Below are 22,500 nucleotides of genomic sequence, written 5' to 3'. Positions count from 1 at the left end.
CTGCCAGAACACAATAGCTACCATCTACCTGCCAGAACACAGTAGCTACCATCTACCTGCCAGAACACAGTAGCTACCATCTACCTGCCAGAACACAGTAGCTACCATCTACCTGCCAGAACACAGTAGCTCCCATCTACCTACCAGAACACAGTAGCTACCATCTACCTGCCAGAACACAATAGCTACCATCTACCTGCCAGAACACAATAGCTACCATCTACCTGCCAGAACACAGTAGCTCCCATCTACCTGCCAGAACACAGTAGCTACCATCTACCTGCCAGAACACAGTAGCTACCATCTACCTGCCAGAACACAGTAGCTCCCATCTACCTACCAGAACACAGTAGCTACCATCAACCTGCCAGAACACAATAGCTACCATCTACCTGCCAGAACACAATAGCTACCATCTACCTGCCAGAACACAGTAGCTACCATCTACCTGCCAGAACACAGTAGCTACCATCTACCTGCCAGAACACAGTTGCTCCCATCTACCTACCAGAACAGAGTAGCTCCCATTTACCTGCCAGAACACAGTAGCTCCCATCTACCTGCCAGAACACAGTAGCTACCATCTACCTGCCAGAAAACAGTAGCTCCCATCTACCTACCAGAACACAGTAGCTACCATCAACCTGCCAGAACACAATAGCTACCATCTACCTGCCAGAACACAATAACTACCATCTACCTGCCAGAACACAGTAGCTACCATCTACCTGCCAGAACACAGTAGCTCCCATCTACCTACCAGAACACAGTAGCTACCATCTACCTGCCAGAACACAATAGCTACCATCTACCTGGCAGAACACAGTAGCTCCCATCTACCTGCCAGAACACAGTAGCTACCATCTACCTGCCAGAACACAGTAGCTCCCATCTACCTACCAGAACACAGTAGCTACCATCAACCTGCCAGAACACAGTAGCTACCATCTACCTGCCAGAACATAGTAGCTACCATCTACCTGCCAGAACACAGTAGCTCCCATCTACCTGCCAGAACACAGTAGCTCCCATCTACCTGCCAGAACACAGTAGCTACCATCTACCTGCCAGAACATAGTAGCTCCCATCTACCTGCCAGAACATAGTAGCTACCATCTACCTGCCAGAACATAGAAGCTACCATCTACCTGCCAGAACATAGTAGCTACCATCTACCTACCAGAACATAGTAGCTACCATCTACCTGCCAGAACACAGTAGCTCCCATCTACCTCCCAGAACACAGTAGCTCCCATCTACCTGCCAGAACACAGTAGCTACCATCTACCTGCCAGAACATAGTAGCTCCCATCTACCTGCCAGAACATAGTAGCTACCATCTACCTGCCAGAACATAGAAGCTACCATCTACCTGCCAGAACATAGTAGCTACCATCTACCTACCAGAACATAGTAGCTACCATCTACCTGCCAGAACACAGTAGCTCCCATCTACCTCCCAGAACACAGTAGCTCCCATCTACCTGCCAGAACACAGTAGCTACCATCTACCTGCCAGAACACAGTAGCTACCATCTACCTACCAGAACACAGTAGCTCCCATTTACCTGCCAGAACACAGTAGCTCCCATCTACCTGCCAGAACACAGTAGCTCCCATCTACCTGCCAGAACACAGTAGCTACCATCTAACTACCAGAACATAGTAGCTCCCATCTACCTGCCAGAACACAGTAGCTCCCGTCTACCTGCCAGAACACAGTAGCTCCCATCTACCTGCCAGAACACAGTAGCTACCATCTAACTACCAGAACATAGTAGCTCCCATCTACCTGCCAGAACACAGTAGCTCCCATCTACCTGCCAGAACACAGTAGCTCCCATCTACCTGCCAGAACACAGTAGCTCCCATCTACCTGCCAGAACACAGTAGCTACCATCTACCTGCCAGAACACAGTAGCTACCATCTACCTGCCAGAACACAGTAGCTCCCATCTACCTGCCAGAACACAGTAGCTACCATCTACCTGCCAGAACACAGTAGCTACCATCTACCTGCCAGAACACAGTAGCTACCATCTACCTGCCAGAACACAGTAGCTACCATCTACCTGCCAGAACACAGTAGCTCCAATCTACCTGCCAGAACACAGTAGCTACCATCTACCTGCCAGAACACAGTAGCTACCATCTACCTGCCAGAACACAGTAGCTACCATCTACCTGCCAGAACACAGTAGCTACCATCTACCTGCCAGAACACAGTAGCTACCATCTACCTGCCAGAACACAGTAGCTCCCATCTACCTGCCTGAACACAGTAGCTACCATCTACCTGCCTGAACACAGTAGCTACCATCTAACTACCAGAACATAGTAGCTCCCATCTACCTGCCAGAACACAGTAGCTACCATCTACCTGGCAGAACACAGTAGCTCCCATCTACCTATCAGAACACAGTAGCTACCATCAACCTGCCAGAACACAGTAGCTACCATCTACCTACCAGAACACAGTAGCTCCCATCTACCTGCCAGAACACAGTAGCTCCCATCTACCTGCCAGAACACAGCACCTACCATCTACCTGCCAGAACACAGTAGCTACCATCTACCTGCCAGAACACAGAGGCTACCATCTACCTGCCAGAACACAGTAGCTACCATCTACCTACCAGAACATAGTAGCTCCCATCTACCTGCCAGAACACAGTAGCTCCCATCTACCTGCGAGAACACAGTACCTACCATCTACCTGCCAGAACACAGTAGCTACCATCTACCTGCCAGAACACAGTAACTACCATCTACCTGCCAGAACACAGTAGCTACCATCTACCTGCCAGAACACAGCAACTACCATCTACCTGCCAGAACACAGTAGCTACCATCTACCTGCCAGAACGCAGTAGCTACCATCTACCTGCCAGAACCCAACAGTTCCCATTTACCTGCCAGAACACAGTAGCTACCATCTACCTGCCAGAACACAGTAGCTGCCATCTACCTACCAGAACATAGTAGCTCCCATCTACCTGCCAGAACACAGTAGCTCCCATCTACCTGCGAGAACACAGTACCTACCATCTACCTGCCAGAACACAGTAGCTACCATCTACCTGCCAGAACACAGTAACTACCATCTACCTGCCAGAACACAGTAGCTACCATCTACCTGCCAGAACACAGCAACTACCATCTACCTGCCAGAACACAGTAGCTACCATCTACCTGCCAGAACGCAGTAGCTACCATCTACCTGCCAGAACCCAACAGTTCCCATTTACCTGCCAGAACACAGTAGCTACCATCTACCTGCCAGAACACAGTAGCTACCATCTACCTGCCAGAACACAGTAGCTCCCATCTACCTGCCAGAAGACAGTAGCTACCATCTACCTGCCAGAACACAGTAGCTCCCATTTACCTGTCAGAACACAGTAGCTACCATCTACCTGTCAGAACACAGTAGCTTCCATCTACCTGCCAGAACACAATAGCTACCATCTACCTGCCAGAACACAGTAGCTACCATCTACCTGCCAGAACACAGTAGCTCCCATCTACATGCCAGAACACAGTAGCTACCATCTACCTGCCAAAACACAGTAGCTACAGTCTACCTGCCAGAACACAGTAGCTACCATCTACCTGCCAGAACACAGTAGCTATCATCTACCTGCCAGAACACAGTAGCTACCATCTACCTGCCAGAAGACAATAGCTCCCATCTACCTGCCAGAACACAGTAGCTCCCATCTACCTGCCAGAACACAGTAGCTACCATCTACCTGCTAGAACACAGTAGCTACAATCTACCTGCCAGAACACAGTAGCTACTATCTACCTGCTAGAACACAGTAGTTCCCATCTACCTTCCAGAACACAGTAGCTACCATCTAACCTGGTGGCTGGTGGTTAACGCTCTCGCTTCACACGGTGAGGGTCTGGGTTCGATTCCCAGCCAGAGTAGAAGCATTGGACGTGTTTCTTTCCACCTGTTGTCTATGTTCCCCATCAGTAAAATGGGTACCTGGGTGTTAGTCGACTGGTGTGGGTCGCATCCTGGGACACTGACCTAAGGAGGCCTGGTCACAGACCGGGCCGCGGGGGCGTTGGCCCCCGGAACTCTCTCCAGATAAACTCCAGATAACCTGCCAGAAGACAATAGCTCCCATCTGCCTGCCAGAACACTGTAGCTCCCATCTACCTGCCAGAACATAGTAGCTCCCAGCTACCTGCCAGAACGCAGTAGCTCCCATCTACCTGTCAGAACACAGTAGCTGCCATCTACCTCTCAGAACACAATAGCTCCCATCTACCTGCCAGAACACAGTAGATCCCATCTACCTGCCAGAACACAGTAGCTCCCATCTACCTGCCAGAACACAGTAGCTACCATCTACCTGCCACAACACAGTAGCTACTATCTACCTGCCAGAACACAGTAGCTCCCATCTACCTGCCAGAACACAGTAGCTACCATCTACCTGCCAGAACACAGTAGCTCTCATCTACCTGCCAGAACACAGTAGCTACTATATCATGTGGGAGTTCGACACGTGGATTAGGTAAGAAATACTCACGTAGGCTGTTATTACGTATAATTGCAGATATGTGGAGAGAGCCCTGACAGCCGTTACCTTGCCTCCTTGCTCACACTCGTAACACTGACTGACCGGCCACAGTACCCAGTGAGAGGGTCTTTTGAATAATGCCAGTTCAGCGCAATATGAATAGACAGTGACTCAGGCAGAGACGGTTGGTCGTTGAGTCAACGGTACCCTGGTTACTGGTAACTGGTTACTACTACTGAGAGCTCGGCGACGCTAATGTATGTCGTCCCGACATACAACTAATACAAACTAGAGATGGCAGGTATACGGCTTGGGCTGATTCTATACAATGTCAAAGTACACAACAATTAAACATTATATATACATAAGTAGAACATTGGAATGAAAGCTTACGTAACTGAAACTGTAATGCAATACAAGGTATACTATAGTACAACTTAAAACTCAACAAATGAACGAACTCAACATTGAGATTACAAGTGATAAAAAAAAATTTTGATCGATCGATCTGTATTCGTGTGATCTACGGATTCTGAGGAAGGAATATATACAAAGAAAGAGTGTTTAACAGATAGGCAGATTCGGTGCACGCAAATCTAGACTGTTAACTCTCAGAATGCGGAGAGAACATGAACACAAAAAAAAAATTCTTGAATACTGATAAGTTGATACTGTAATTATTCATCTATACAGGTTATTTACTTTTAACCCCAACTCTGCTAGGGTAAGATTGGCATATGCAGAATGGGTGTCATCTCTGGGAGGATCAAACTCTGTAGCATTGGCTAACTCATGCTGTATTTGAGGCAAATCTGAATTGGAAGTTACAAATGATACTTGAGGATTTCTCAATACCTGTCGTGTACGTAGGGAATAACGACATTCAGGTTGATCGTCTGACTGAGTATCAGAGGAAGAGAGTACAGGATCAGGAGGATTGTCAGAGTCTGTCACATTAGTCTGGGTTGGAACATCATTATCATCACATACTAACTTCATATGATCTAAATGCGATTCTTTATACTGACCAGTACTAATCTCTCTAACCTTATACTTATTACCAGTGATATGTTCAACTACTCGATAAGGACCAACAAACTTTTGATCAAGCTTTGGCATTGCAGACGTTTTGTTAAAGTTAATCAGCATAACTCTCGAACCTACTTTGATTTTGGATGGCTTTGATCGAGTGTTTGCGACTCTTGTGAATTCAGCTGTTGATTTATGAAGTGTTTCACGGATTCTTCTAAAAACACTTTGAGCTAAGCTGGTACGAGTTGCTATGAAATCATCAGGGTTGTAATTTGGTTTCGGATTAGAATATAACAACTCATAAGGCAAACGTTTATCTACACCATACAATGCATAATGTGGAGTGTCACCTATAGAAACATTGTAAGCAGAATTTATAGCACACTGCACATCAGGTATAACTTCATCCCAAGTTTCACTGTTGGGATTGATAGTGGCTCTCAAGACATCAAGTACTTTCTTATTGGTTCGTTCCGCTAACCCATTGCTGGCAGGATGATGAGGAACAATGGTGGATTTAGAGATCTTGTACAAGGTACACAAATTTTCAAGAATTTCATTACAGAATTCACCTCCATTATCTGTTACTAGGGACTTAGGAGTGGTATGCCTGCAGATAATGCGTTCTTTAAACGCTTTAGCTACTGTCTCGGCAGTCTTATCTGCAATAGGAACTAACTCGCAATATCTGGTGAAATGGTCTACCGTAACACACAGATGTTTGTTACCTTGGAGGGAACATTGGAAATTAGTTAACAAATCTAGCGCAACTCTTTCCCACGGTTCGCTAGTGGTTGGGTACACTTGGATTGGGTTAGGACCATTGACATTTCCTTTATGCTGCATACAGACACTACATTTCTTAACATACTCGGAAATGTCAGTTGCCATACGAGGCCAAAAGTATTTCAATCTGGCTTATTTTACTGAACGATCCATACCAGGGTGTGCAACACCTGGTACATCGTGAACTAGCTGTAAGGCTACATTCACTAGTGACTGTGGAATTACTAACTGGTATACTCTTCTGCTAGGAGTACCCAACTCGGCTGTTCGATACAGTAATTCTTGACTCATCACAAAGTCACTAATGGGTGCTGGTGGCTTTACAGTAAGAATGGGATCTTCCTGGAGAAGGAATCGAATCACACCAGACCACATGGGATCTATTCTTTGTGCAGTTTTGACATCCTCGACAGTAAATGGAGGATCTGCAGTAACTACACTAACGTGTCGCGATAAAGCATCAGCGACTACATTTGACTTGCCAGGTAAATGTTCAAAAGTGGGATTGAACTCTTGGATAGTCAAGGTCCATCTGGCTAACCTTCCAGTAGGCTGTTTGTTCTGGAATAAAGGTAACAGTTCTTCCTTACTGGAGGAAAGAACAAACTCGGTGGAATGGATGACTCCCCCCGGTTGAAAAATTAACGCTATAACACTCAATATGAGCAAGGGAGAACGAATCTACTATCTCAAACTGCAAGCACAGGAGAAAAGAAATGAACACGGTGAACAATGCTGATATTCAATCTGAGTCGCACACAGTGACAAGAGGTATCAGCTATAAAGAAACTACACTTACAACATTAACATGTGAAAGTTATTCGAGAAATAACTTCTTACAATGCACTGATTACTGTCAACTAGGATGGGATCACAATCTGAAACACAAGGGACAACAACAACACTCAAGTGAGCACACTAGCCACAGAAACGTCTTTCTGCAACGGCTTGTGGCATCAGCAAGAGATGGCATAACTCGTTGCAAGTAAAGTTCTTCTCAAAGCGTCCCCTGGGAAGGAACGAGTACTTGAACAAGTCGCCATCGCAAGGATAGTAGTCTCAGCACTATCCTGCGTGCACGATATTGTGGCTGGAGTCCAGACAGGAGTGACAGTATTACTAGTGCCTGACCGCTCGGCTACGTTAATAAGTAATTCACGGATCTATAGGAACTTAATCTGAACTTCACATTTCGCAGCACTTTAACAAATCTCAGATACAAGCTGTGAGAACAAACACATTGCTCAAGGGCTAGATATTGTCTTTCAGTCAGTAAGGGAATGTTGGTACTGTGGACTGATTCATATTGACTTTGACTGGAATGATACACTAAGTGAACGTTCAAAAGTGACTGGGACATCTTCTCGGTGAAAATACTGAAGTACATAAGGCAAGAAAAATGGAGAGAATGACACAATAAGCTTAAATGGAAGAAAATGCTGAACTATTCTGCATAAGTAATTAAAAATTGACAAGTTACACAGTAAGCAAAGAACTCACACAAGAAGAATATGCAATTTAACAAACACTGAAAATCAAGAGAACTTGTACTTTGCTCAAATCTAATATGCTCAACTTTTACTTTAAATTGAATAAATGGCACAGTGAGTTGTCTTTACTTTCAATGCAACAAGGAAAATACACAATAAAATAATAAAATGGACTCAATAAACTTGTGCAAAAATTAAAACAAACACACAATTCACTGAATTAAAAATTAAAATGACAGACAGAATAAAATACTATGCACAGAACAGAGCATAAGAAACTGCACTATAATAAACTGTATTGCACAACACTGCAAAAAATTTTCTGCAAGAAAAACTTTAATAGCAACACAATATTTGCAAAAGAATTATTGCAAAATGAGTCAATGTGCAATAATTAAAATTATAACACACAAGAAAAGAAATATATCAAGGAATGAACACTTTAACTCTTAATTGTAAATTAGACAAAACAATTTACTCAAGCAGAGTAAAGAAAACACTTTACGTTAAAAGTAATTAAAATTTCATCAAGAGTGAATTTGTTCAGGAAATATAAAAATATGAATAAAATAAAACAAAGGAACAAAACGGGTAGGTCAACACTTACAGTGGCAGAGCACACTTCATTATAATATATTCTTACAACAAAATCCTGCTGTGACTGATACAACAAAATCTTGCTGTGACTGATACGACAAAAATTTGCTGGCAAAAATAATGGTACACAGTCTGCGAAAAAATTAGAGGAATGAGACACTGCTGGCATACAAAAAAAAAAGACACACATAGAAATAAATAGAAAATTTAGTATACTGGGGTGAATATCACTGCATGAAATACAATGACAATTACTGGAGAATACAACGCTGAAAGAATACAATAAAAAATTGAATCACTTCACACACAGTGACTGACTGGTACACTACACAATAATACTTACTACAGACAGGAGTAGCATAAAGAGAAAACACAGAATAATAAAAAAAAATATAAGATGAGTGAAAACACTGAAAAATATTGTAAAAATAATGAGTCAAAGAAATACTGCGTTTACACTGAAAACACAAGGTTTAGAGTACACAAGCAATTTACTATAAATGTCTCACACACGAGAAATGTCTTTAAATGCAAGAAAAATGTCTCAAGAAAATTATCACTGAAGTCTGGAGTAGTAGACGGGCGGTGAGGGGTGATGAGGAGAAGGGTGTTGTCCGGTGCGGTGAGGCTGACGTCACCTACACTCACTGTTGTCGGAAGAATTCGCGTTCTCGGGGAACTCTCATAATTGGGTTTTATCGTGCGCCAGCTACAATCTCTTGACCAATTATGTGAGCCAAAACAGTACTAGGACCCGGTACAAGGGTGCAAACAGCCACAGGTAGATGAGGTGTCTGGTGGTGGGTGTGACTCTGCTGGTGGTGGTTGTGGATAGTGGTGGGTGGCTGAGAGTATGGGTGAGAGACTCTCGCTGGGGCACTGCCGCGCACCCCGCACCCCACTCTACCCACGAAGGTGGCTTAAGCCACTCTATGCCACAGGGATGGTGAAAACCACTCTTAGCATCCAACAGGGAGCACAAAGCGATATAGACAATACTTCAGAGGAACTTGGCTTACTTCTTACTGCGTGGCTTACTTCTCTCTCTCAGCTGGGTTAGAAGCTGGGTTGGCTGACTGGCTTACCCCACGAGAATGGCTGACTGGAAGACGTGTAACGATGCACAAAGCACGGAGGAGCAGTTGGATGACAGGAGACAGGCTGGATGATAGGCTGACTGGCGTTCACTTCCACAGTCTGGCTTACTGACTGGCTTAATTGCAAAATCCGGGTCAACCCCTCGGAGATTGAAGCAATTAGCACACGAACTAAGCCAGGAAGCTTGAAACGGCTGCAACAGGCTCGCAGGCTGGAGGTTGTGAGGGGAGTGAGGCTGCTGGCTGGAGGTGGTGCGTGAGGGTAGGCTGGTGGGTGACGGTTCACCTTTGACCCTGCCGCTACTCTCACAAACAGCCTTCTAACGTCTTGAATTACCCTTAAAAACGTAAATCCATGCTCCACACCGGTGCCACCATTTATCATGTGGGAGTTCGATACGTGGATTAGGTAAGAAATACTCACGTAGGCTGTTATTACGTATAATTGCAGATATGTGAAGAGAGCCCTTACAGCCGTTACCTTGCCTCCTTGCTCACACTCGTAACACTGGCTTACCGGCCACAGTACCCAGTGAGAGGGTCTTTTGAATAATGCCAGTTCAGCGCAATATGAATAGACAGTGACTCAGGCAGAGACGGTTGGTCGTTGAGTCAACGGTACCCTGGTTACTGGTAACTGGTTACTACTACTGAGAACTATCTACCTGCCAGAACACAGTAGCTCCCATCTACCTGCTAGAACAAGTAGCTCCCATCTACCTGTCAGAACACAGTAGCTCCCATCTACCTGTCAGAACACAGTAGCTCCCATCTACCTGCCAGAACAAGTAGCTCCCATCTACCTGCCAGAACACAGTAGCTACCATCTACCTGCCAGATCACAATAGCTTTTATCTACCTGCCAGAACACAGTAGCCCCCATCTACCTGCCAGAACACAATAGCTCCCGTCTACCTGCCAAAACACAGTAGCTACCATCTACCTACCAGAACACAGTAGCTACCATCTACCTGCCAGAACACATTAGGTACCATCTACCTGCCAGAACACAGCTGCTCCCATCTACCTGCCAGAACATAGTAGCTACCATCTACCTGCCAAAACACAGCAGCTATCATCTACCTGCCAGAATATAGTAGCTACCATCTACCTGCCAGAACACAGTAGCTACCATCTACCTGAAAGAACACAGCAGCTCCCATCTGCCTGCCAGAACAGAGTAGCTACCATCTACCTGCCAGAACACAATAGCTACCATCTACCTGCCAGAACACAGTAGCTACCATGTACCTGCCAGAACACAGTAGCTACCATCTACCTGCCAGAACAGAGTAGCTACCATCTACCTGCCAGAACACAGTAGCTTCCATCTACCTGCCAGAACACAGTAGCTACCATGTACCTGCGAGAACACAGTAGCTACCATGTACCTGCCAGAACACAGTAGCTACCATGTATCTGCCAGAACACAGTAGCTACCATCTACCTGCCAGAACACAGTAGGTACCATCTACCTGCCAGAACACTGTAACTACCAACTACCTGCCAGAACACAGTAGCTTCCATTTACCTGCCAGAACACAGCAGCTCCCATCTACCTGCCAGAACATAGTAGCTCCCATCTACCTGCCAGAACACAGTAGCTCCCATCTACCTGCCAGAACACAGCATCCCCCATCTACCTGCCAGAACACAGCGGCCCCCATCTACCTGCCAGAACACAGTAGCTCCCGTCTACCTGCCAGGACACAGCATCCCCCATCTACCTGCCAGAACACTGTAGCCCCCATCTACCTGCCAGAACATAGAAGCTCCCATCTACCTTCCAGAACGCAGTAGCTCCCATCTACCTGCCAGAACACATTAGCTACCATCTACCTGTCAGAACACAGTAGCTGCCATCTACCTCTCAGAACACAATAGCTCCCATCTACCTGCCAGAACACAGTAGCTCCCATCTACCTGCCAGAACACAGTAGCTCCCATCTACCTGCCAGAACATAGTAGCTACCATCTATTTGCCAGAACACAGTAGCTACCATCTACCTGCCAGAACACAATAGCTACCATCTATCTGCCAGAACACAGTAGCTACCATGTACCTGCCAGAACACAGTAGCTACCATCTACCTGCCAGAACACAGTAGCTACCATCTACCTGCCAGAACACAGTAGCTACCATCTACCTGCCAGAACACAGTAGCTACCATCTACCTACCAGAAAACAGTAGCTCCCATCTACCTGCCAGAACACAGTAGCTACCATCTACCTGCCAGAACACAATAGCTACCATCTACCTATCAGAACACAGCAGCTACCATCTACATGCCAGAACACAGTAGCTACCATCTACCTGCCAGAACGCAGCAACTACCATCTACCTGCCGGGACATTGTAGCTCCCATCTACTTGCAAGAACACAGTAGCTACCATCTTCCTGCCAGAACACAGTAACTACCATCTACCTGCGAGAACACAGTAGCTACCATCTACCTGCCAGAACACAGTAGCTACCATCTACCTGCCAGAACACAGTAACTACCATCTACCTGCCAGAACACAGTAGCTACCATCTACCTGCCAGAACACAGTAACTACCATCTACCTGCCAGAACACAGTAGCTACCATCTACCTGCCAGAACACAGCAACTACTATCTACCTGCCAGAACACAGTAGCTACCATCTACCTGCCAGAACACAGTAGCTACCATCTACCTGCCAGAACCCAACAGTTCCCATTTACCTGCCAGAACACAGTAGCTACCATCTACCTGCCAGAACACAGTAGCTACCATCTACCTGCCAGAACACAGTAGCTCCCATCTACCTGCCAGAAGACAGTAGCTACCATCTACCTGCCAGAACACAGTAGCTCCCATTTACCTGTCAGAACACAGTAGCTACCATCTAGCTGCCAGAACACAGTAGCTACCATCTACCTGCCAGAACACAGTAGCTTCCATCTACCTGCCAGAACACAATAGATACCATCTACCTGCCAGAACACAGTAGCTACCATCTACCTGCCAGAACACAGTAGCTCCCATCTACATGCCAGAACACAGTAGCTACCATCTACCTGCCAAAACACAGTAGCTACAATCTACCTGCCAGAACACAGTAGCTACCATCTACCTGCCAGAACACAGTAGCTATCATCTACCTGCCATAACACAGTAACTACCATCTTCCTGCGAGAAGACAATAGCTCCCATCTTCCTGCCAGAACACAGTAGCTCCCATCTACCTGCCAGAACAAAGTAGCTACCATCTACCTGCTAGAACACAGTAGCTACAATCTACCTGCCAGAACACAGTAGCTACTATCTACCTGCTTGAACACAGTAGTTCCCATCTACCTTCCAGAACACAGTAGCTACCATCTAACCTGCCAGAAGACAATAGCTCCCATCTGCCTGCCAGAACACTGTAGCTCCCATCTACCTGCCAGAACATAGTAGCTCCCATCTACCTGCCAGAACGCAGTAGCTCCCATCTACCTGCCAGAACACAGTAGCTACCATCTACCTGTCAGAACACAGTAGCTACCATCTACCTCTCAGAACACAATAGCTCCCATCTACCTGCCATCTACCTCTCAGAACACAATAGCTCCCATCTACCTGCCAGAACACAGTAGCTCCCATCTACCTGCCAGAACACAGTAGCTCCCATCTACCTGCCAGAACATAGTAGCTACTATCTATTTGCCAGAACACAGTAGCTACCATCTACCTGCCACAACACAGTAGCTACTATCTACCTGCCAGAACACAGTAGCTCCCATCTACCTGCCAGAACACAGTAGCTAACATCTACCTGCCAGAACATAGTAGCTCTCATCTACCTGCCAGAACACAGTAGCTACTATCTACCTGCCAGAACACAGTAGCTCCCATCTACCTGCCAGAACAAGTAGCTCCCATCTACCTGTCAGAACACAGTAGCTTCCATCTACCTTCCAGAACACATTAGCTCCCATCTACCTGCCAGAACAAGTAGCTCCCATCTACCTGCCAGAACACAGTAGCTACCATCTACCTGCCAGAACACAATAGCTCCTATCTACCTGCCAGAATACAGTAGTTCCCATCTACCTGCCAGAACACAATAGCTCCCATCTACCTGCCAAAACACAGTAGCTACCATCTACCTACCAGAACACAGTAGCTACTATCTACCTGCCAGAACACATTAGCTACCATCTACCTTCCAGAACACAGCTGATCCCATCTACCTGCCAGAACGTAGTAGCTACCATCTACCTGCCAGAACACAGCAGCTACCATCTACCTGCCAGAATATAGTAGCTACCATCTACCTTCCAGAACACAGTAGCTACCATCTACCTGAAAGAACACAGTAACTCCCATCTGCCTGCCAGAACACACTAGCTACCATCTACCTGCCTGAACACAGTAGCTACCATCTACCTGCCAGAACACAATAGCTACCATCTACCTGCCAGATCACAGTAGCTACCATGTACCTGCCAGAACACAGTAGCTACCATCTACCTGCCAGAACACAGTAGCTACCATCTACCTGCCAGAACACAGAAGCTTCCATCTACCTGCCAGAACACAGTAGCTACCGTGTACCTGCCAGAACACAGTAGCTACCATGTACCTGCCAGAAGACAGTAGCTACCATGTACCTGCCAGAACACAGTAGCTACCATCTACCTGCCAGAACACAGTAGCTACCATCTACCTGCCAGAACACAGTAACTACCATCTACCTGCGAGAACACAGTAGCTCCCATTTACCTGCCTGAACACAGCAGCTCCCATCTACCTGCCAGAACATAGTAGCTCCCATCTACCTGTCAGAACACAGTAGCTCTCATCTACCTGCCAGAACACAGCAGCTTCCATCTACCTGCCAGAACACAGCAGCTCCCATCTACCTGCCAGAACATAGTAGCTCCCATCTACCTGCCAGAACACAGTAGCTCCCATCTGCTTGCCAGAACACTGTGGCTCCCATCTACCTGCCAGAACACAGAAGCTGCCATCTACCTGCCAGAACGCAGTAGCTCCCATCTACCTGCCAGAACACATTAGCTACCATCTACCTGTCGGAACACAGTAGCTGCCATCTACCTCTCAGAACACAATAGCTCCCATCTACCTGCCAGAACACAGTAGCTCCCATCTACCTGCCTAAACACAGTAGCTCCCATCTACCTGCCAGAACATAGTAGCTACCATCTATTTGCCAGAACACAGTAGCTACCGTCTACCTGCCAGAACACAGCAGCTCCTATCTACCTGCCAGAACACAGCAGCTATCATCTACCTGCCAGAATATAATAGCTACCATCTACCTGCCAGAACACAGTAGCTACCATCTACCTGAAAGAACACAGTAACTCCGATCTGCCTGCCAGAACACAGTAGCTACCATCTACCTGCCAGAACACAGTAGCTACCATCTACCTGCCAGAACACAATAGCTACCATCTACCTGCCTGAACACAGTAGCTACCATGTACCTGCCAGAACACAGTAGCTACCATGTACCTGCCAGAACACAGTAGCTACCATCTACCTGCCAGAACACAGTAGCTACCATCTACCTGCCAGAACACAGTAGCTACCGTCTACCTGCCAGAACACAGTAGCTTCCATCTACCTGCCAGAACACAGTAGCTACCATGTACCTGCCAGAACACAGTAGCTACCATGTACCTGCCAGAACACTGTAGCTACCATGTACCTGCCAGAACACAGTAGCTACCATCTACCTGCCAGAACACAGTAGCTACCATCTACCTGCCAGAACACAGTAACTACCCTCTACCTGCCAGAACACAGTAGCTCCCATTTGCCTGCCAGAACACAGCAGCTCCCATCTACCTGCCAGAACATAGTAGCTCCCATCTACCTGCCAGAACACAGTAGCTCCCATCTACCTGCCAGAACACAGCAGCCCCGATCTACCTGCCAGAACACAGCAGCTCCCATCTACCTGCCAGAACATAGTAGCTCCCATCTACCTGCCAGAACACAGTAGCTCCCATCTACCTGCCAGAACACAGCAGCCCCCATCTACCTGCCAGAACACAGCAGCTCCCATCTACCTGCCAGAACATAGTAGCTCCCATCTACCTGCCAGAACTCAGGAGCTCCCATCTACCTGCCAGAACACAGCAGCTCTCATCTACCTGCCAGAACATGGTAGCTCCAATCTACCTTCCAGAACACAGCAGCTCCCATCTACCTGCCAGAACATAGTAGCTCCCATCTACCTGCCAGAACACAGGAGCTCCCATCTACCTGCCAGAACACAGCAGCTCTCATCTACCTGCCAGAACATGGTAGCTCCAATCTACCTTCCTGAACACAGGAGCTCCCATCTACCTGCCAGAACACAGCAGCCCCAATCTACCTGCCAGAACACAGCAGCTCCTATCTACCTGCCAGAACATAGTAGCTCCCATCTACCTGCCGGAACACAGGAGCTCCCATCTACCTGCCAGAACACAGCAGCTCTCATCTACCTGCCAGAACATGGTAGCTCCAATCTACCTTCCTGAACACAGGAGCTCCCATCTACCTGCCAGAACACAGCAGCCCCAATCTACCTGCCAGAACACAGCAGCTCCTATCTACCTGCCAGAACATAGTAGCTCCCATCTACCTGCCAGAACACAGCGGCCCCCATCTACTGTGTGTTTTTCAATGGAAGAGTTTTAAGTAATGGTTCTAGATCTATATTAGCAACATGAACTGACTTTCCATATGTGAAGGAACTTATTTCTTTACAAATTTAAAAGAATTATCTATTGTGTAATCATTTTTTGAATAAGGACAATAATGGTGGCAAAAATTTCACATAGCCTTGTTCATGTATTTTAGGCAGCCATACATTACTCTTGGTCTTGACTCACTATATTATCTAACTTCAAAAAATTAAAAAAGTCTACTATACAGTTATTTGTAGCTGGTTGTACACCAGGAGCAATGACTAAATATGTTTATAAACAATAGTATCTAACACTGGAGCCTTTTTGCTACCATACTCAGGATTACATTAATCGTCTTCCAGACCTCTGCCAACTGCCTGGTATCCAGTAACTTGTTGTAGATCTTTGCTGGTTGTTCAGCGCTGCTTCTCACTCTCACAGACTCCAGGTTGACACCTTGTCACCTCACACTGCTTGTAATGTATCCAGCTCTCCCAAAAGTTCCTTCACCTGTTATCCAGTCAAAAGAGGTTACTTGATGCTGGTGAGAGGCTCTTGGTCCAAGAAATTGTATTTGTCCTTTCCTTCCTTAGATCCAACCTGATCTCCTTCTCTTCACCCAGGCACTATGTGATCCCTAGGGTTTAGTGCTTCTTATTAAATATAATAATTAACCCATTGTGTACATGGTGTAATTTTGGCGTACACACCAACCTGTACACACCTACATGTACTCAAAATATATGTGGCTGAAAGGGTCGAGTCTCGGCTCCTGGCCCCGGCCTCTTCGCTGGTCGCAACAAGGTTCACTTTCTCCTGGCCCCGACAGCCTTATTGTACCTCTTTCTAAAGCTAGGTATAGATCCCGCCTCTACCACTTTATTCTCCAGGTCGTTCCACTTTCTGGCTACTCTAATTCTGAAGAAATACTCCCTAACCTCTTTATGACTCACATGAGTTTTCAACTTTCAACTTTCAGTGTTTCTATTCATCCTGTCAATTTCTCTCCGTATTTTGTACGTTGTTATAGTATCACCCACAGTTCGTCTATTCTCTAGTGTCATCAGGTTAAGTTTCCTTAGCCTCTCTTCATAGGCCATACCCTTTAGTACCAGGACTAATCTCGTTGCAAACCTCTGCACGTCCTTCAATTTCTTCACATACTTGACCAGATGTGTGTTTCATACTGGTGCTGCGTACTCCAATATGGACCTGATGCACACTGTGTACAGTGTCGTGAATGACTCTAAATGTCTAAAAGCTAGTCTTACTTTTGTCAGAGGTGCATTTGCTACAACAATTATTTGGCTGATGTACGCCTCAGACGATATGCTCGGTGTATTACTCACCCCAAGGTCCTTCTCCCTGAGTGAAGTTTCCAGCCTTTACATCCTCCGAGCCTGTATTCCATCCTCGGCCTTCCTTGACCTCCCCCCAGATTTCATAACTTTTCACTTGCTGGCTTTAAACTCCAGTAGCCACTTGTCAGACCAGACCTGCAACCTGTCCAGATTAATCTGTAGACTTTCCTGGTCCACGTCTACTTATATTCTCCTCATCAGTTTCACGTCATTCGCGACAGGTATACCTCTGAGTCACTTTCTTCTGCAATGTCATTCACGTATACAAGATATAACACCGGTTCTGGGACTGATGCCTGTGGAACTCCACTCGTCACATGCACCCATTCCGACACCTCTTCACGGAACATTACTCGTTGTGTTTCCCTGTCAGGTACACCTTGATCCATTGTAGTGCTTTTTATTATTATTGCTGTTTTTTATATTATTATTCCAGTCACCTGTGCAGGATTGTCAACAGACTTATTACTAGTTCCTTTTTCTCCTGTCTTAATTCTGTCACCTTGTCGTAGAACTCCAGTAGGTTGTCATGTATGAGCCCACACGTTTCTAGATGCTTCACAACTCTTTTCCTGATAATCTTCTCCATGACTTTACATACTTCACATGTTAGTGACAGGGCTCTGCAATTTAACTCTGCCTGACTGTCTCTTTTCCTAAAAAAATGGGACTACACTTGCTGTCTTCCACATCTCCGGCAGTTCTCCTGTGTCTATAGACTTGTTGAAAATTGTTGCTAGTGGCACACACAGTGCCTCTGCTCCTTCTCTCAAGATCCGAGGAGAAATATTGTCTTGTCCCACCTCCTTGGAGTTATCTAGCTCACACAGTAACTGCTTCACCTCCTCCCCAGTTGTATGTATTGTGTCCAACGCTCCCTGGTGCACTCTACTGCCTCGGTTCGATGATACCCTTCCTGTCTCCTCCTAAAATACCTTTTAAATCTCTTGTGTGTGTGTGTGTGTGTGTGTGTGCGTGCGTGCGCGTGTACTCACCTATTTGTGGTTGCAGGGGTCGAGTCACAGCTCCTGGCCCCGCCTCTTCGCTGATTGCTACTAGGTCCTCTCTCTCCCTGCCCCATGAGCTCTATCATACCTCGCCTTAAAACTATGTATGGTTCCTGCCTCCACTACATCACTTTCTAGGCTATTTCATGGCCTGACTACTCTATGACTGAAGAAATACTTCCTAACATCCCTTTGATTCATCTGAGTCTTCTACTTCCAATTGTGACCTCTTGTGTCTGTGTCCCATCTCTGGAACATCCCGTCTTTGTCCACCTCGTCTATTCCGCGCAGTATTTTATATGTCGTTATCAAGTCTCCCCTGACCCTCCTGTCCTCCAGTGTCATCAGGCCGATTTCCCTCAACCTTTCTTCATAGGACAATCCCCGTAGCTCTGGGACTAGTCTTGTTGCAAACCTTTGCACTTTCTCTAATTTTTTGACGTGCTTGACTAGGTGACGATTCCAAACTGGTGCTGCATACTCCAGTATGGGCCTGACGTAAATGGTATACAGAGTCTTGAACGAATCCTTACTGAGGTATCGGAACGCTATCCGTAGGTTTGCCAGGCGCCCGTATGCTGCAGCAGTTATCTGATTGATGTGCGCCTCGGGAGATATGCTCGGTGTTATACTCACCCCCAGATCTTTTTCCTTGAGTGAGGTTTCCTGACTTTGGCCGTCTAAACTATATTGTGTCTGCGGTCTTCTTTGCCCTTCCCCAATCTTCATGACTTTGCATTTGGCAGGGTTAAATTCAAGGAGCCAGTTGCTGGACCAGGCTTGTAGCCTGTCCAGGTCTCTTTGTAGTCCTGCCTGATCCTCGTCCGATTTGATTCTTCTCATTAACTTCACATCATCTGCAAACAAGGACACTTCTGAGTCTATCCCTTCCGTTATGTCGTTCACGTATACCAAGAACAGCACAGGTCCTAGGACTGACCCCTGTGGAACCCCGCTTGTCACAGGCGCCCACTCTGACACCTCGTCGCGTACCATGACTCGTTGTTGCCTCCCTGTCAGATATTCTCTGATCCATTGCAGTGCCTTTCCTGTTATGTGTGCCTGGTCCTCTAGCTTTTGCAGTAACCTCTTGTGAGGAACTGTGTCGAAGGCCTTCTTGCAGTCCAAAAATATGCAGTCGATCCACCCCTCTCTCTCTTGTCTTACTTCTGTCACCTTGTCATAAAACTCTAGTAGGTTTGTGACACAGGATTTTCCTTCCCTGAAACCGTGCTGGTTGTCAATTATACACTTGTTTCTTTCTAGGTGCCCAACCACTCTCCTCCTGATGATCTTCTCCATGACCTTGCATACTATACACGTTAGTGATACAGGTCTGTAGTTTAGTGCCTCATGTCTGTCTCCCTTTTTAAAAATTGGGACTACATTTGCCATTTTCCATACCTCAGGGAGTTTCCCAGTTTCAAATGATGTGTTGAAGATCTTTGTTAATGGCTCACACAATATTTCTGCTCCCTCTTTAAGGACCCATGGAGAGATGTTGTCTGGTCCCACCGCCTTTGAGGTGTCAAGTTCGCATAGCAGCTTCTTCACCTCCTCCTTGGTTATATGTACCTCATCCAGCACTTGCTGGTGTGCCCCCCTGTTCTGATTTCTTGGAGTCCTACTGGTTTCCACTGTTAATACCTCTTTAAATCTTGTGTTGAGCTCCTGACATACCTCTCGGTCGTTTCTTGTGAATTCCCCATCACCCTTCCTCAGTCTGATTACCTGGTCCTTGACTGTTGTTTTCCTCCTGATGTGGCTGTGCAACAGCTTCGGGTCAGTCTTTACTTTTGATGCTATGTCATTTTCATATTGTCTCTGAGCCTCCCTTCTTATCTGTGCATATTCGTTTCTGGCTCTTCGGCTGATTTCTTTATTTTCCTGAGTTCTCTGTCTTCTGTACCTTTTCCATTCTCTAGTACACCTAGTTTTTGCCTCCCTACACCTTTGGGTGAACCAAGGACTCGTTCTGTTCTTCCCATTATTTCTGTTTCCCTTGGGAACAAACCTCTCCTCTGCCTCCTTGCATTTTGTTGCTACATAGTCCATCATTTCTTGTACTGGTTTTCCTGTCAGTTCCCTCTCCCACTGAATGTCTTGAAGGAAGTTCCTCATGCCTGAGTAGTTCCCCCTTTTGTAGTTTGGTTTTTCCCAGCCTATTCCTGCTACTCTCTCCACTTGGAGCTCAACTATGTAGTCGAAGCACAGAACCACATGATCACTAGCTCCCAGGGGCCTTTCATACATGATACCCTCGATGTCCGAACTACTCATGGTGAATACAAGGTCCAACCTTGCTGGTTCATCCTCTCCTCTCTCTCTGGTAGTGTCTCTAACATGTTGATGCATGAGGTTCTCCAGTACCACATCCATCATCTTGGCTCTCCATGTTTCGGGACCCCCATGGGGCTCCAGGTTTTCCCAGTCAATCTCCTTGTGATTGAAATCACCCATAACTAGTAACTTTGCTCCCCCCATGTGTGCTCTCCTGGCCACCTCGGCTAGTGTGTCGATCATTGCTCTGTTGCTCTCATCGTATTCTTCTCTTGGCCTCCTGCAGTTCTGTGGTGGGTTGTACATTACTGCAATTATCACCTTATATCCCTCAGACTGGATTGTTCCTACTAAGTAGTCCCTTTCGCCCATGCCATCCATTCCTTCCATTTTCTCAAAACCCCACTGGTTTTTAATGAGCAGTGCAACTCCTCCCCCTCTCCTCCCTCTGTCTTTCCTGTGGATTTGATATCCGGATGGAAAGATTGAATCTGTTATTATTCTGGTGAGTTTTGTTTCTGTGAGTGCTATTATGTCTGAGGATGTCTCTTTGATTCTTTTGTGCCACTCCTCATACTTGTTTGTTATTCCATCTGCATTTGTATACCACACCTTCAACTTCTTTTCTAAGACTGTGGTCTGGGAGGTATATTGGGGTTGGGGAAGTGGGAGACCTGGTAAGGAACTATGGGTTGTTGCTGTGGGGATGGAGTTTGTAATGTAGTGGGTGGGGGCATTGGATGTGGCATGGGTGTTTTGATTTAGAGTGTTTGGTTGCACTGGGGTTGACCTGGTTGGGAGGCTTCTATAGGAAGTTGTGAGGGAGGCTGTATTTGATCTTCTTCCTGGGTCTGGGATCTCCTGTCTGTCTTCTCCATCCCCTCTCTTTCCTCCTTTCGCCTTTGTATCATCTCTCTCAGTTTCTGCCTTTCTTCTTGTGTTCTGTCGCGGTCGAGGTACACCTTCCTGTATGCCATCATGTCCCTTAATCGTGCTTTCTCCTGCAGGATCCTGGTCCGAGTCGCTTCTGCCTTGAAGGTCACTCTCACTGGGCGGGTTCTTTTTTTTACAAACCCCCCTATTCTCCGAAAATTTTTCAGCTGGGTCATATCGTCTTCTCCTATTGCTTTCATGATGCTTTCAATTGCTTTTTTTTCCCCTTGTTTTCTTGTTTCATATGTTTCCCCTTCGACTTCCTGGAGCCCATACACAAAGACTGACCTCACCCTTTCATTCTCCCACTGCATATCCCTGTGTATCCCCTCATTTAATTTGGTTTCCTCCACTGCAGCTTTCCTTTCATCAGTTTCACTGGCTAATGTACTTGGGCTCAGTGGCCTGTCATTTTCTCTTCTCGGCTTTCCTTGGGCTCTGTTGTTGTCTGTTAGGGCCTCCACATAAAGCTTAGCTCTTTCATTTGCTACAGTCTCCTCTGATAGAGCTTCTCCATGCAGTTGTGCCCCTTCTTTCCCTACAGTCCCCTTATTTGTGGCTGAGGTAGCAGTCTCTGTTGTCAATCCCAAAATGTTCTTTAGTTCTTTAGGCTGTTTCAGATTTTTCAATTCCTCTTCTAAACTCTGTATCCTAGCTTCTGCTGCTTTGACATGCACCTCTCACTTCCTGCTTTCCATATCTATCCTCTCTTCCATTCTCATGC

The sequence above is a fragment of the Cherax quadricarinatus genome, chromosome 22, assembly GCF_038502225.1.
Source record: "Cherax quadricarinatus isolate ZL_2023a chromosome 22, ASM3850222v1, whole genome shotgun sequence".
Taxonomy (NCBI): domain Eukaryota; kingdom Metazoa; phylum Arthropoda; class Malacostraca; order Decapoda; family Parastacidae; genus Cherax; species Cherax quadricarinatus.
Note: the sequence above shows the minus strand (reverse complement) of the source record.